Here is a 16,651-nt window from a genome sequence, read left to right as displayed (position 1 = left end):
GACGACGGTGCCAGAGCGCTGCCCCTCTCTTTCTGTGGGGTATCAAACCCCCGCTCCTCCACGGAGACGCACGGGCCGCGCACACCCCCCCCCCAGGTCCGCATCACGCGTGTTTGCTTCAGCCCTTCCACCCCAGTCTCTACTTAACACACCTGCAGCCCCGCAGCCCTCGGGACCGTCCGCACCCCCCACCCCCGAGGGGCTGCCTCAGACCCCGGCCTCAGGCTGTGGCGTGGCACCGGGGCCGCCACCGGCCTCACTCCGCAGGCACCGGCGGCGCCGCTCACCGCGCAGCCTGCCGCGCCGACCAGCCGCCACCCCGGCTCCGCGGCGGGGTCCCCGGGCAGGGCGGGTCCCGCCCCGCAGCCCCCAGGGCGGTCGCGCTCCACCCGACGGAGCGTCCCGCCACTGCCGCCGGCCCCTCGGCCGACGCCCCGCCACCCCGCCCCGCCCGCAGCCCGCCCGTCCCGGCGCCTCGGCGGGCCGCGCCACGGCGTCCCTCAGCGGGGCGGCCGCCGGGGGAACGCCCGGCCAGGGGAAGCCCGAGGGCGGGCTCGGGCCGGAGCGGGGCCCGGGGCAGCGCTGCAAGCCCCCGCCCCGCGTATTTCGTTGTCGCCCCGAACTCGCTCTTGCCCCGGGCGCCAGCTGCCGCCGAGAGGCGGGCGGGCAGGTTCGCGCCCACCGGCGTTTGCCTCGGCAGCGGGGGCAGGACGGGGCGGCATCGCCAACCGGCCGCGGGGCTCCCCTTGGCCCGGCTGGGGCGCTTCCCTCGGGCCGGGCCGGAGCCGTTGCCCCGCGTCGCCTGTCAGCTCAACGGAACCGCAGGGCAGCGGGCAGCTCGCCGCCGCCCTCCCCTCCCGGGACGGCCTCTCCCCCCGCCCCGCAGCCCTGCCACCGCCGTTAACCGTTCGTCACCTGGGCGGCTCGCAGGGCCCATGGCGACCCCACGCCCCTCCCGAGGCAGCGGCGCTCACCTGGGGGGCGGCCGCCCGGCCCGGCCCTCGCCTCCTCCCGCCGGGCGGGCAGCTGCCGGGCAGCGGGGCTCCTCCCGCCCTCACAGCCGACCGGGCGCCGGGCTGGCAGCACCCCGCTCCCTCGGGGCAGCCTCAGCGCCCCCCGCCACCGCGGGGGGAACCTCCGGGGCGTCGCTGCGGGGCCGGCGTACGCCGCGGTGCCCCCCTCCCTCGCCGCCTGGGGAGCACGACCCGGCCGCGGCGTCCCCCCTCGCGTACCTGGACGGGGCGGGGGGAACCGCACTCCTCAGGTGGACGGCCGGTTCCCCCCGCGCTCCCGCCCGCCAGCGGGCGGAGGAGCGGCGGCCGCGGCGGTACCCGCCCGGCCGGGGCTGCCGCCGTGCCCCCGGGGGCAGATTTTGTTGCGGGGCGGCGGGGACCGGCTCCCCGGCGGCAGGGAGAGGCCGGCGCGGGGGCTGCCCTGCTCGGCGGGGCTGGGAGCCGGCACGGCGGAAACGGTCTCAGGGGGTCGCGGACAAGGTGCCGCCGTTGCTGTCGCCAGCGGGGCAGCCGCGGCACGGGCGCTTCTGTTTTCCTCCTCTACCTGCCGGGAGATCCAACCTCGGCGCCGTCCGGGGCGACTCCAGGCGCTGCGTTAGCGGGGCTGCGATCCCAGGTGCCTGCGAGCATCCCCCTCGGGCTTTCTTCCTACAGCCGGTCAGAGTTAGGCTCTTTTCTTTCGAATTTCGACTCCTGCTTTGAAAACAGTATAAAGCTGCGCTTTGGGGTTTTACTTGAAATCGTTCACGTAGTTTCTACATATCATTTCAGGACTTCCTTTAACGCTAGCGTACACGCTTAACTCCCGTCAAAGTCAGAGTTTTTATGTATCACTTAATCTGCAAGGCTGCAAAACAAGATGTTCCTCTGAAAATAATAACGCTTTCAAATTAAAGTGCGTTTTCAGCCAGTTGAGTGTTCTGTAACGGCGAGAAACAAGTTTGCAAAAGGTTTAAAATGCCCAAACAGATTAAACACTCTCATTAACAAACAAAAACCCCATAAAACAAACCAAAAAACTCAAGAGAGGGAAGGTTTTACCAAACTCTTCTCATCTGCATGGTTCTTAAAACCTGTTGTTGCCTAAAAATCCTGAACTAAAATACAGAAAACTGCATCTGCTTTTGTGATCCGTTTTCTCTTAGTATTCTTGACTTTATCAAAACAGTTTAATAACTTCTATTTCATATGTCTATTTCTGTGAGATGCTTTTATTTCCTTAAGTCCAACTATTACTTACTTTACATATAGGGCTTTTCTCTCATAACTGCTGCAGGATGACTAGAGATCCAGCAAATATTTAAATTCTCCGAGAGAAAGCTTAGCTAATGGAACAAAACTTTAGTGAATTGTGTTTTGTTGTTGCAGCCTATTTGTTTAGCAATTAACAACTTCTTATTAGGAAATCTCTTGCACTGAAATGTTTAAATTGGAAAAGATAATCAGACTGAAATGATTGACAAAAAGCAAGAGAAAAAAAAATTAAGTTTCTCCTTTAGACAGATTAGTCCCAAATTGTTCTGTCAATATCAAGAGTAAATTACTGAAACTTTACATTGTCAATTTATAATTGTAGAAATCTTGTTTGACTATGCTAATCTATGCTGAATTCCTCAATTGCTGTTCATCCAACAACTACAGTTGTTCAAATATCACTGACTGAAACTGGGTATCTGTGTATTTATACAAGGAATGTGAATTGTGCATGTATAAATATGTATGTGTATATTCAACAAACCAGGCAAAATACATTTTGATTTGTAAGAAATCGTCAGATATTCTAGACAGCAGCTTTCAGTCTAAGGGCAATTTACAAACTGTTCATCTGATTATTATTCATTAGCCATTGGCAATTCATACCTGATTGGTCACCTGCTTCTTGGCTGGGCAAGCAAAAGCAATTGCAGAAGTAAAGTTAGATGACAGCAAAAATTAATTTCCAAGCTCTGTACATATCTATACTTGTAAAGGGTACAGATTTATGGTCAATCAAATATGCTCAGTGGCCATCTCAATACCTGGGGATAAAATAGTCATGAATCACATTTGCTCGCTCCCCAATGTATCCGTCAATCTGGGTTTTCATCGCTCAGTCAGCATGACTGTTTCCATTGCCACAGAGCGATGATGTCACTGATGCCACTGTGGTACTAACCATACACCCACATCATTTACTGGAAAAGTCTCACCGACTCCAGTAGGAATTTTTGATGTGAAGCAGTGAGGTTTGCTACATCATCCCAGAAAAGGATTTTAAAAACTCTGAAACACAAAAAAATGCAAATTAAAATACTCCAATGCATCCACCAGCACCAGGTGCAAGGGTTCTGGTATGAATCACTGTGTCAGTGTTAACCATGAGCAAAAGTCTTTGGTTGTATTTGCATGGCTAAATGCAATTTCACAAGAGTTCAGGAATCAGAGTGCCCACTGAAGCCATCAGGAGGTCTAACATGCATCGCACTTACAGGAACAGGCCTGGTTTGAAAGCAGCAAATAAGCCCGTTTGGCAATAATTTGGCAATATTAATCAAAATACTTGAAGGAAAACATGGTGGGGAAAAAGCAAAATCAAGTTATAACAACGGTTGTTTGGTATTAAATACAGCTTAAAACCAGACACCTGTTCTTTCCCAGTTCTGTCTGCTACATTTTAAGAATGACAGTGACTCATTTTTTATCTGGTCCCGCTCTTTTGCTGGGTATATCCTCTTATCTCACTCAATATCCTTATACCCTAACAGTCCCCTCTATGATGTATGATCAATTCCTTTAAGAAAAAAAAAAAAAAAGGAATAAGACAGATTATGGGGAAAAGGAGTTTAGAAAAATGTAGGATGATGGCAGTAGAGGAGCTAATGGAACCAACCACCTGAATGCGGGTGAGGCAGAAGCAGCCACAATGAAATACAGAGAAGGCAACCTGCTGGAAAGGTGGGGCGGGGGGAGCAAAAGGTTAAGTGCAGCTAAAACCCAAGCTCTAGAGCTGAGTAAATACAGCCCCAAATTAAATCCTTTATGGAAAAGTCCTGTGCAAGTTAATAATTGCATTTTGTCTAGGGATTTTCTGCTAAATGATCTTACAGAATATAGTAATTATTGCCCAGCTACTGAATTGCTACCACATATTAGAAACCTACAGAAAAGACATTGTTTCCCAAAGCCTTGTTCTATAAACCTTTGGAGTAATTTATAGAGAACCCTATTTCATAAGGGATTCTTTTCACAAAGGATTATTCTCAAACACTGTACACATGCAAGGAGTAAAGTTGTTTAAAGAGTATGTATCAGCCATTTTCTTTCATTCCCACAAACACTCATACAAGCCACCTCTTTTCCACAAGAATATTAACTGCAAGTGTTGATAACATGCAAACGTGCTAGCAGCCATCTTGAAAGTGTTTTGAGGAGTTACCTAGTCCAGATACAGAAGAAATACTGTGAGATCCAAAATGAACTGCAATTCGTTCAGAAAATCAAAACAACACATTTTTTTTAAGAAGTCCAGGTCTGTTCAGAGATAACTGACATACAGAAAAAGAAAAAAATAAAACTACTAAATAAATATATTATTGCTTTCAGTAGTTTGTTCAGCTCTGCTTACGTCACCACTTTCTGCTCTGCAAGGCAACAGCTGAAGGGTTATGTGGCTGGAACTATAAATAATAAAAGTTTCTCTAGAAGTGCTACACTATGTGATGTATGATGGTGAGTACATTAATAAAGCTGTAAAGACCATGTCTTTTCCTGGCAATTTTTTCCTTTTAGAAACACACAGAACTATGCAAAGTTTTCAGTATCATTTTTCAGGGAAAAATTGCAATTCCTCATGGAAAGAATATACCTCACGTGCAAGGGTAGGACTTTTTTAATCTCAAAATTCTCAGGTGGACATTTTGCTACATATTGTAATAAAAACCAAAACACATTGAATTTTAAAAGAAAAAAAAAAAAGCTAGTGACAATGTACAAAGGGAAATATTTACAATAATCATACTCAGATTGTCTCCTATAAAAGACTATGAAAGAAGCTAAAGAAAACATTATGATGCCATCTACCATTTTGTGCAGCACAAAGATCAGATCTTTATTGGTTTTATTTAAAGGGTGTTCAGAAGAGGAAACGGCTGTTGGGGCTTGAGTCACTTTTGTTAAAGTAGAGGATCCCCATCCAGAAAAACTGTCCTCTAAATAAATCAAAACTCCAACAGCAGCTCTCTTTACTGAGATGCTGTATTATAAACCCAAAGCACCAGAAACACTGTAAGCTCTTTGATACAAAGGGACGGTCTTTTGAATCATGCCCAGCACAACAGGATCCTGGCTTGGGACCAGGGCCTCTTAGGTAGTAACAAAACACAAACAGCAAACGACGTAACAGTTGGCATGGTAGGCAAGAGCACTGTTATTACCTAATACCATTGGAATAGCCATTTTTATTGCAAGAAAAATAAATAGGGTTTTTAGAATTTTTGTAATTTTATCCTTCTGTTTTCATAATGAAATCTAGAGTTAATTCATGTCAAAAGAACATTGTTATAACTTGCTATCTGCTAGAGACAAATAATTAGGTTGTTTCAATACTGTGTTCAGTTAGAACAGAAATTCTAACCTTTACATGAATTAAAGTTGCTTTATATGTAACAGATTTAAGAAAAAATCCAAAAGAAAAAGTTAATACTGGATTATCTTTTCCTCCTTCAACATGAGTTCTCCATCTTGCTAGCACGTAGCACAGACTGTACGCTGCTGTCACAAGAGGGATGGCAGCTTTTCCCCATAACTCTCACTTGCAACCCCCTTCTTCACTTTCCCAAATTTTCCAACCACTAAAAACAAGCAAACTTTCCCCAAATCAGTCTGCATGGTTCATGAGAAATCCTGCTGCCCCATCACTGGCAAATTCTTTGATGGAACTAGCAACCTCAGCTCTCAGCTTGTGCAAGGTTTTGTTCTAGCCTAAGCCCACAGCTGATCCCTCTTTGATATTAACAGCAGGTGCAAAAATAAATGAAGAGACCAATCCAGCCTTTAGAATTATCTACAAATAACCCAAATTTATGTTGAATTCAAGCACCTTGTTGTGACTTCTGAGCATCACTCAGAGGGAAACAAGTTTCTTTTTAGAACAATGCTTCATCCTTTTCACCTGAATTCCTCCTTTGTTTTACAGTTTCTGACAAGTCTCATTTCCCTCAGTTGCAGTAACTATCAAGTTACCCTCTGGGAAGAACAGGACTTTTACTCCCTTCTATTCTCTATTAAAAAAGATCAATCCTAAAAGTGTGGCTGTTGATAGTGAAATGCAGTCATTAGCCTTCAGAGTTAACAACCCGATGAGACAAAAAGTGCAAAGAAATGCATACCTCTACCAACCACAGGCTATTTAACGTGCTTTCTAAACCAGTTGCGTTTAAAATCCGTGCCCTGTTTCTATGCAGAAACATACCTTTGCGATCCCAAAAACTAGAAAGCTTGACTTTGAAATGAAAGCTTGAACTCTTCAAGTTTGTTGCCCACCCATAGCTCTCCTTGTGTGGACTCTCAAACTGATGCCACTGTAACACACGTTCATTCAACACCACAACCAAGCTGGTAAAATTAAGAAAAGTTTATTATCTAAGTAACATTCCTCTATCCCATCCTCAATTTAGGCACCAAGAAATTCAACAAAACTTATCTCCCTACAGCAGCACACATGCATGCATTATGAACATGTACCTGCTGTCTTTATATCCCACCCTAGGACATACTTGCTATCTTTTTCTTGCCTGTTTTTCACACTTCTCCCTCTCTTTTTTTCTCTTTTTCTTTCTCTCCATCTCTCTCACACACACAGAGCCAGTATTTCTCTAGCTGCAGAATCAACATTACAGTACAGATTTCCTCTGGAAAATACTTTATTATCAACATGTGAAAAACACCATGTAGAAGGCCAAGGTATTGCTGCCATCATCCCTGAACAAATACTGTCTCCCATATGCAACCCTAGACAAGCTTACTTGATTCAGCACAGTTCTCCTCCAGAAATGACACCACTGCCATGTACTTCTATTCATTTTTTTTCATCTGTTTACTTATTCCCCATTATCTCCTTTGCTATCATCCAGCAGCCCATGTTACTCCAACAGCTTTCTCTCCCTCATGTACAATTCATCCTTCCCTCCAGTTCACCATTTCTCCTCATGCTACCACATCTCCCCCAAGTCAGAAAACATACTTCAAGCTGACAGCATCCCTGTTGTCTCAGCTGCAACAAGCTCTTCATCTGCTTTCCCTCCACTGCTGCCGCAGTCTCTCCCCAGCAGAAGCATCTCCTCCTGCCCCTCCGCTGGCCGGGTCCCATGGAGAGCTCTGGTACTCACTTGGAGAAGGAGGATTCTTCCCAAGCCTTGGGTCTAAATAAAGGTCAGTTGGTAAAGCAGAGGAAGAGGAAGGACAGACACTGCTCGTGCTCTACCAGAAGCCTGAGGAGGAGGCTTTAGGGTGGTAGAAATTAAGCAGCATTATCTTACCAGCCTGGCCACAGAGACAGTTCATCTCTCCTGCTTGATACGGGTTCCCTGAATGAATGACTGGGAGACAGAGTACAGCCCATGGAGCTCAAGCAGAACAAATAGGACACATCCTACCCCCATGATAATACAGGATCAACAGCTACTCCAAAACAGCCCAGAAATAAAATAAGCACAAATAATTTCTTTATGAGTTTTCCTTAGAAACAAAGTAAAGTTACATTCCATAGGTATAACTGACAGCAGTCCTGTTCAGGCTAGGAAGCTTTGTACTCATGCTAGCCAAACAGGATGGGGATTTAAAAATATATTGATTGCTGTATTATATAGACAATAAATACAGAGCACTATACTGCAAAATACTGCAATCACATTTGGAAAGAACAGACCTGAGTATCTAGCAGATTTTTGCAAACAGTTTATTTGAACTGATAATTTTTTTTCTTTTTTCTGCAAATCTCCTGCACCTTTAGGACAAAAGCAGAAGAGAACCCACTTGAAGCAATCTCTACAGTATCCTCAGCTCATCTTGCAGCTGGATGGGTCTGTCCATGCTGGACCTGTGGGTCTGAGTATTTTCAAGACAAAGCAGCAATGTGGCTCCCACCGAGTCCCATAACTCAGAATCCCTACGCTGAGAAAGCTTCTGGCAAGCCCTCTAGTTTGTATGTTCTAGGAGCAGAAAAAGTAAATCACAGAGTAGTCCCAACGCCCAAGTTACATCAGACCATCTCCACATCTGATCTGGCTCATGCACACTCAGATATAATTATCTACCATTACCTTTTTTTTTTTAAGTACAGATCAACATCCAGACTAAACAAGCCATTGATGCAGGAGCAACTCCGCGTTTATTTCTGGAGAGAGGGTTCCTTTGTGAGACCGCAAACCTCACATTTAACTAAAGCTCTATGCGGGGTTTTTCACCTATGGTTACTCTAAGCTAAGTTGTGGTTTGATTGGATGTGGCTTCACTAAATAAAATCTAAATAATTTTATTAGAAAATCAGAATCTTTGCTACTAATAGCTTTTGTTGCCTGACAGCCCTTGTCCTGCACATGGCTTATCACAATACAGACACAAAATCTGAGACCATTTTTCTCACCTACAAAAGAATCGGAGTTGATTTTCTAAATATTTCAGCCCCATGGAGCTTCAAAATATTAGACTACTGTTAATGCAGCTTTAAATGATCTGTGGAGCAGGACTTTAAATGAGGGGGAAAGGGAGCCACAGGAACCTTTAAAGGGTGAAGAAAACAAAAATGAGACAATTGGGCAAAATTTTGGCGTGAGGGGAGGCTTGGGACACAGTGCGTGCCACAGGAGGGGAACCCACCCACCACCCCTTGGCCTGGAAGCTGGGCTTTGGCTGCAGGCACTGCCATGTGGAGCCCATCACTCTCTTCCAGGTCAGTGGAGCTCTGAAACAGAGGCCTGCGAGGGATCCCCTGATCCCTGACGTCAGTCCCTACTATCGTAGGCTGGTCACACATCCAAAAATCAGTTACACGGACGGCTTCCAGTGCCCCAGTAAAAAGGTCATTCAGAATCTCGCTCTTCCTCCTCCTAATTGCCAGCCAAAATAAATATATGGCCATTTCTTTTGGACCAGCTTTTTCTTCCAGCCTTAAATACCTCTTCTGCCTTCCTGGCCTTTGATATTTAAAAGGAGCAGTAGTATCTTTCTCAGACTTCATCTACCTTGACTAATCAAGGCATAATCTTTTAGTTCTTCCATATAACAGTAGCTCCAGTCTCCTGATATCTCACCTTACAAGCCCTTCTCTACACCTCTTCCACTTGGAATTCATCTTTCCTCAGTACAGGTGACTACAGTTGCAGACACACTCTTGCTCAAGTTTTACAGATGGCTTAAACACTTGCCCAGTTCTTTTGGAGAAATTTTGCCTGATATATCATGGTCGCAATACTGGGGGTGGTGGGAGGGGTCACTGTTGCCCAAGTCATTTTGTAATGAACACAGCCATGAGGACTTTCTTTCCTCCTGGTTGTTTCCAACTGATGAGCTCAAAGACAAAATTCATATTCGCCCCTAGGTGAATGATTTTGCACTTTGTACCACTATGTTTCATTCAGCTTCCAGTAATACAGACTTCAGAGACCTCTGAATCATCCCAAAATCTGCTCCAGTTCCCCTCTATGCAGACAATGGTCTCTCAAATTTTATAATCTATAAACTTTGCACCCTTACTTGCATACAGGAAAGAAAATATGAAACCAGTTCAGTGCCCAAACAAATTCTTGCTAAATTCAACTCATAACCTTCCTTATGCCAGCAAGGCAATTGGCCTCCCTTTAGCTATAAGCACTTCATCTTCAAGTGGTCTACAGCACCCATCGTTTCTGCAGACTTCACAAATACTCAAGACATTGCCTGACAGCTCTGTAAAACAGGGAAGTATTTTCATGAATGCTGCCTTACAGAGGAAGAAACACAGAAGTTTAATTTTTTCCCCTAAAGTTATGCAGGAAGTTTTAAAAAAGACCATTGAAAGAATGACACAAAATTATCCTGATTCCCCCCTCTATTCCTCTGCATGCAATATCACCCTCTGTTTTCTCATCCATCACACATATGAGGAAGGAGTCCAGGCTGGGGCTGTCTTCAGGCAGAGGCAAAGTAAGCAGATCCCGAAAGCCGCAGACTGCCAGAGGGCACCTGGCTGCCTGCTCTGCCCTTCCAGGAAGGCAAGCAGACTAGCTCTTCCAGCAGGGTAGCCACCCAAAGAGCACAGCTCCAGCCCTGCCTAAAAAGCCTCCTGCTGTCCCAGCCACCGAGGATACGATCACAATGCATGGCTTGTCCTTAGTGCCTGCTGTCCTGCTTTTTTAAGGAAAACAAATTTGTGCTCCCCTTTGTTTTCCTTCTTCCCATGGCCATTTATCTTTGTTATACGTGACACTAAACAGTTTTTAAAACAAACCCTCACATTCAACAGAAGTGTAATTTTTCAAAACCACACTCGTTGCTGAGAGCAAACCATCCCTCCTCAGCTCTGAACTACCAGCCTTCTATGCAAGTCCACTCTACCAAACATTAAATTACAATGTACATCAATAATTTAATTTAGTCTGAGAAGAAATTTAGAAACTCCAAGCAACAGTAACTGACCTGTTATTGATTTTTTAAAAACCAAAACCCAACCTCTTGGTTTATTTGTTTGTTCACAGTGAGATGTAAAAAAGCCCCCACCTCCCCAATTATACATACCTTCTTGTAAGTGAGAACTTGTTCTCTGTAATCCAGTATCTGGCCTGTCCTGGGCATAGAAGGAAGATTCCCACCTAGGGATTAGTGCACTGTCAATATTAACAGCTTTCATGAGATTGCTGCATTACACTGCCAAGTGAAAATATTTGATCCACGTGACCCATGTTGAAGCCTGGCACACAGTTCGAGGTGCTTCTGAAGTTGTTCTGAGATTTCTCCAATAATTGGGTTTCAGGCAGCAGTATAAACGTAACCAACACAGCAGCAGCAGCTGCTGCAGTTGCACTGACCTGTACTCCTGACCACAGCAGGACTTATTACAGCTGCTACTTCTGTGTGCATTGTGTGTCAGATTAGGTTTTTCAAAAGACATTTTGAAAAGGCTTATTTTGAGTAACAACAAAAAGTTAATTCACACTACTACTCTTCCATGAAAATCAGCATAGCTGTGATTCAGCAAAGATATTCTCTACAGAAAAGAGATCTTAGTGTATACTATTTCCCCAACTCTCCATAGCACTTTAAGGAAATGTATGAATAAATATAAGAAGGAATGGAAAAGATCTAGAAATCTGATATATGAAAGTATACAAAAGAGAAAGAAAAAACAGCTGTGTTACCAGATGGCAGGTTAAAATTCGGAAGGAAGAGAAATGTAGAGAAAGGTAATGGAAAAGTCAGTGGAGTCAAGTGGAGTCACCATCTTGGAGCTCTGGGGGAGCCCCAGGAAAGGATGCATCATCTTTACTGAAAAAGCAGAGCACTTTTTTTAGCTGTTTAGCTAGCAGTTACTGTAAATCCTACCACACCCTTGCAGCAGATTCAGGCAATCAGAAATATGCTTGTCTAATGGACCCTTCATGTTCTTATTCCCCACTCCATAAAACAGTTTTCTTGATGAGAAGTTCAAGCTGAACAATGATAATTCACTCATTTACCCATAGAAAGATTTGTCCTCGCTACGCCTGAAACCTGGTGCCTGATTCTTTTCTGCTTTGTGCCAGCATAAAGCCATGGACTTTAATGGATTGAGTTATTTCCACCACAATGAAAGAGAAGAGCCAGACCGCATGTTTTTGGCCTTTCCTTCCAGCCCTTCCCTTGCCTGCCTGCCTTATTCACTCTTTGTAATACTTTTTTTTTTTTTTTCCATTTCAAAGCCTCTCCAACTGTGTCTCACAGGGATCTGGCTGAGATGAGGTTCTCTCTCTTTCTAGGGCAAAAAATGCTAGAAGTTATCTAAGCCTTATGCTGTGGGTAAGCACCTGCTGCAGTTACATGGGACAAGGAGTAGATCCATTTCTCAATGAGCGCTGGAAATGGAGGGAAGTTTAGGAATCCCCATGCAGGTAACACTGTTCAAATTGTGTGAAGTGAGCAGCAGCAAACAACTTCAAGCCCACCACTCCAATTAGATGAATCTACCAGATGGAAAATTACTTAAAAAGCTAACAAGACTGTCATATTTTTCTGATTCGTCAACATGTGCCTTCCAAGCTTGTTTCAAAACAAAACAAAACAAAACAAAATCCTCAGAAAGCCAGGGAAAGCAGAATTATAACTGGGCTTTTCACACATGAGACCAAAACAAACTGCCCACATTTGTACACTCAGTCTTCACTGGCTATTTAGATGTAAGGTAAATTTTTCAGGTCTTGCATTAACTGCTGAATGAAAGGGATTTCTTTATAGTTCTTTACAATAAGTATATCTTTAAAAGAAAATCAGGTGGGACAAAAGGAATAGATGCTATATGAAAGCCCATTTGTACTTAATACACCCAAGAAATTAAGGTTCATTACTCCCTGGTATCACTGTCTGATTAGGTAACTCACCATAAGTTACAATGGCAATTCTGACATTGCAGATATCTTCAAAACCATTATGTCCTGCTGTTTGGGAAATGTTTTGTTTACTTGAAAAAAAGCTTTTCTCAATTTCTTTACTTTTGGCATCATTTTTTCTAGTGTACTTCCCACAAGAGCCCAACTGAATGGGCTTTTTTACTCCATTGGTACACATTACGATCATGGTTTTCTTAGAAGTTTGCATATTCTAAGCACAAACACTGACCATCCTCAGCTGACAGGTCATTTCAGCCCATGTTTAATCCTTGGAACATTTTGTTCTTGTGTGTTTAAGGACTCTGTGAACACTCTGTTTCAAACGGCTATGCACACAGAACTAACTAAATAATTAACACTAAATACTGAGGTATACCTAAGCACTTGTGCACGATAATGGTACCTGGTTGTTTTCAGAAACTTGAGGAGTCAGGCTAGTGTAGTGTAGTTAATAACTAAAAGGGTTTGCTTCTTTTCCAGAAATGCTAAAACTGTGTAACTGGTTAAAAATATTTAGAATATGTAATGTGTAACCATGCTGTAGGAATCACTGCTATTTTAAAAATGAGGTGTTTATAGACAGCTAACAATGTTAAACTCAAAATTAGAAAAGAAGTTCACCTAAGTTTCAGAATTTAGGCTGCCAATTCAATGAATGAGGCTAGGAAAAATCCTCTCCCACAAGCAGGTCATTCCCCAGGTGCCTTCACTGAGATTTCTCACAGATTCTTCCAAAGTTTCTAAGAGTGGACCCTCTGAAAGCAGGGCAAGACCACTAGACAGGCTTATCTGCAATGGCTTCTTCTATGTTTCTAGCAAACCTAACTTGGGGGAAAAAAAAGAAATATATAAAAAAATGCTGGGGGAAAGGGGGACGCGTTGTTCAACCAGAGCAATGGAGCACTTCACATGAAAAAGAAATTTGCAGAACAGAAGATGAATAAGGACTTCAGAATATAGCCCAATGAACAGACTGCATTCCCAAACAGTACCTGGCTGGAACAGTTGGTTTAACTTGTTCTGTGTGATATAACAGTACCTAAGAGTAGGAAGCGATCTAAAAATATTAGTGTTCATATGTTAGCAATACTGTTTTTGCAAAACACTAAAATATTGTCAGAAAGTAGAGATTAAAGCATGTAGCAGAAATGAAGTGGTTGCCAAATGTCCCTGTCCCATATTGTTAGAAACTCTGAAACGTGCCTCTTCACAAATGCCTTCTGGACATCAATTTTCTGCCTCACTGTCTCGCTCCTTCCCCCGCCCCCAGTCATCAGTTTTCCTTTGCAGCTCTGTGAATCACAAAACTGAACGCACTCTGAATCACCCCAACACTCATCCAAAAGGTAATTCCCCAAGCAACAATTTGCTTGATGTGGTGATTGCAAACAACATATACGTGGCTGAGGAGCGAGGAGCTGCATGTTACCACCAGACAGTTTTGGCCACCAAGGCCAGCTGAGCTCAGCTGGGAGAAATACTCCACCTTTTAGAAAGTTTAGCTATTTCCCTCCCTTTATTTTCTTCCCCCAAATGAATCTGTTGTGGTTTAGTTTATTTAAAAAAAAAAAAAAAAAAAGTTATTTTAAAGCTGTCTGGAATAATAAAATGTAAACAAGAGACTGAAAGGGATACATGAATATGGACACACAAAGATCCCCAAAATCTCTTAAAATGTCAGCTTTTAATGACCCCATCTTCATGTTCAAGAACCTGCACTTCATGGTCATGCTGAGAGACATTTCTGTGACAACTTGATATATCTAAACATAGATGTAATTTTTTTCTGATTTTGGTTCCACAAGTTGGAACAAGTTTAAAATGAAAAAAAAAAAATGTTGACTTTCTTTCCCAGTAAAGCAGCCTCTCTTGGGAATGGATGGGCTAAGAAAGCATACTCAGGAGGCACAGAGGGCATTCCTGGGCTGGGGATAGCACTCTGCTCCAGAATTAGCTCTCCCTCTGACAGCCCATCTTCTTCCACCCCACAGGACAGGAATTCCTCTCTATGTCCATCCTCGTTCAGTCCCTCAGAGGGTATCCTGTCAGCACCCTGCTCTCCTCCTGCTCTTTGCTGACAGGAGGACCATTACATTTTAGCTAGTCATACAGACTGTTAACAGTTTGGTCCTTTTCCCTCTCCCTCCATTTAAAAACAGGCAACAATGATGAGGCAAAACTGATGACCCAAATTTGCGCTGCCTACCCCTGATTCCACCAGGCAGACATTGAGTCTACCAGGATGCAGGAGTTATTACTCAGCAACAGGTGATGGAAGTTCCTTACACCGTATCTTTTATGGTGGAAAACTTTTAGGCATGTCTGCTCTCAATTTCTGCAGTGTGAGCATTACTGAGCTCATTTTTACCTCCTTGTCTTTCATGTCTTTGTACATGGAGCTTTTCCTTCTCTTCTGAGTTGTCCCCTTGACAGATTTTGCATGTTTGAGTTCCTAGGAGCTGGTGCCTTGTTTCATTTCAACATCTTTATGACTGTGCTTGAATCACGGCTGCAATGCTGAGCAGTGCAATGAAAGACTCCCCAGAAAGGGCTTAGATAAATTCTGCTCCCTGTACTTCTAAACATCTTCACCCTTTCTCTCCATACACTCAGAGCAACTCTGGAGCAAGGCCTTGGTGGGCTCTGGCCCCTGAGAGAGGATTCAATCCCCTCCAGACCCACCCAAACTTGCGCAGGGTGCTGAGCTCCACACCATCACCTGCATTCAGCACCCAGGGGCTCCCTGTGCTCTCCCTTCCCCCACCTCATAGCCAATGCCAAACTCCTTACTTTCACTTTCCAGGGTCTCTTTACAAGCAAATCCCCTCCCCGACTGCCCATCCTTCTCCTCTCTCTGTCTCCATCTGCTCAGCCTGTCCCTCCACCGTCTCCATTCACACCCTCCCTCCAGCCCCTTTGTGTTCCCCTCACATGCCTGCTTGCAAGCTCTTTTCATGCTGTCTCTGTGCCTGGATTTCTCTTCTTAAACCCCATCTGGCATGCATTCGCTCTCTCTTCCTCCCACCCTATACCCCTTCAAAAAATTAACTTCAAGGAGATTTAAACAGTGGCCTCTACCACATTCAAAAAAATGTCTTTGAACTTATTCATATTAATCTGGAAAACTCACTGATATCAGTCATCTGAATTAGTTTTTCCAACAATCATGCCGGTTTCGCCTTCATTCACTTTCTCCCCTCTTCCCTCTCACCCCCCTCCCTGTTGCCCTTCCCTCCTGTTTATTCTCCTTTTAACGTGGGCTGGAAGCTTTTCAGAACATCTTTATCTCAATCAGAAAGTGCCATGCATGTTGATCAAAGAGAGGATTGAGCTGAAGAGAACCAAAATGTCCTGCTAACTCCAGACACTGCTGGAGATGCTACATCTGAGCTGTCTTAGTAAACACCAGCCAGAAATGACAAGTTGAGAAATTATAACTAGAGATTTGGCTTGTGTCAAAGAGTGATTTCCTGAAGTAAAGTCTGATAACCTCTTCTTTGACAACAACTGGTGTTTTGCCCTCCCAACTGAAGGCGACAAAATCCACCAGGAACTTCTCGCTGTCTTCCATTACACAGGAGCAGCACACAGCGTAACTCAGGCTTCCCAGCATCTCCAGACCTGCGGTGGGTGACCCTTTTTAAAACTCAGGATGATTGTATTTTACATGCTCTCCACATACATCACCATGCCAGATCTGGCATTCCTCTCCCACAAACACCAGCCCCTGAATTTCACTGCTAACTCAGGAGCAACAAGCATTGTGCTGCTCAAGTTTTGCAGGCAGGTAACCACATCTGTCTGTCCCACCTTCTCTGATCTAAACTGGAGATAATGTATATAGACACATAATATACCCAAAGATGAGCTGTGAAGACTGTTTTTTTTTCCCTCCTAACATACAGGAGAGTATAAAGATGCGTAGGTCACTTGGTTGTATAATGGTAGCACTCAAGACGGTCTGTGGGGACCCAGGCACTGTGCAAGCCCTACTCTGGTGAGTCTGTCACCCAAACCCTCTAGGGATGTTCCCAGTGGGGACAA

General features: G+C 44.6%; 1 protein-coding gene across 1 annotated transcript in view; it reads right to left on the bottom strand.

Annotated features, from left to right (window-relative positions):
• Positions 1–16,651, bottom strand: part of PDE10A (phosphodiesterase 10A) — a 382,004-nt gene that overhangs the window by 193,016 nt on the left and 172,337 nt on the right. The window lies entirely within an intron of this gene.

This window comes from Strix aluco, chromosome 3, assembly GCF_031877795.1.
Source record: "Strix aluco isolate bStrAlu1 chromosome 3, bStrAlu1.hap1, whole genome shotgun sequence".
Classification (NCBI taxonomy): Eukaryota; Metazoa; Chordata; class Aves; order Strigiformes; family Strigidae; genus Strix; species Strix aluco.
Note: the sequence above shows the minus strand (reverse complement) of the source record. Positions and strands in the feature narration are given on the sequence as shown.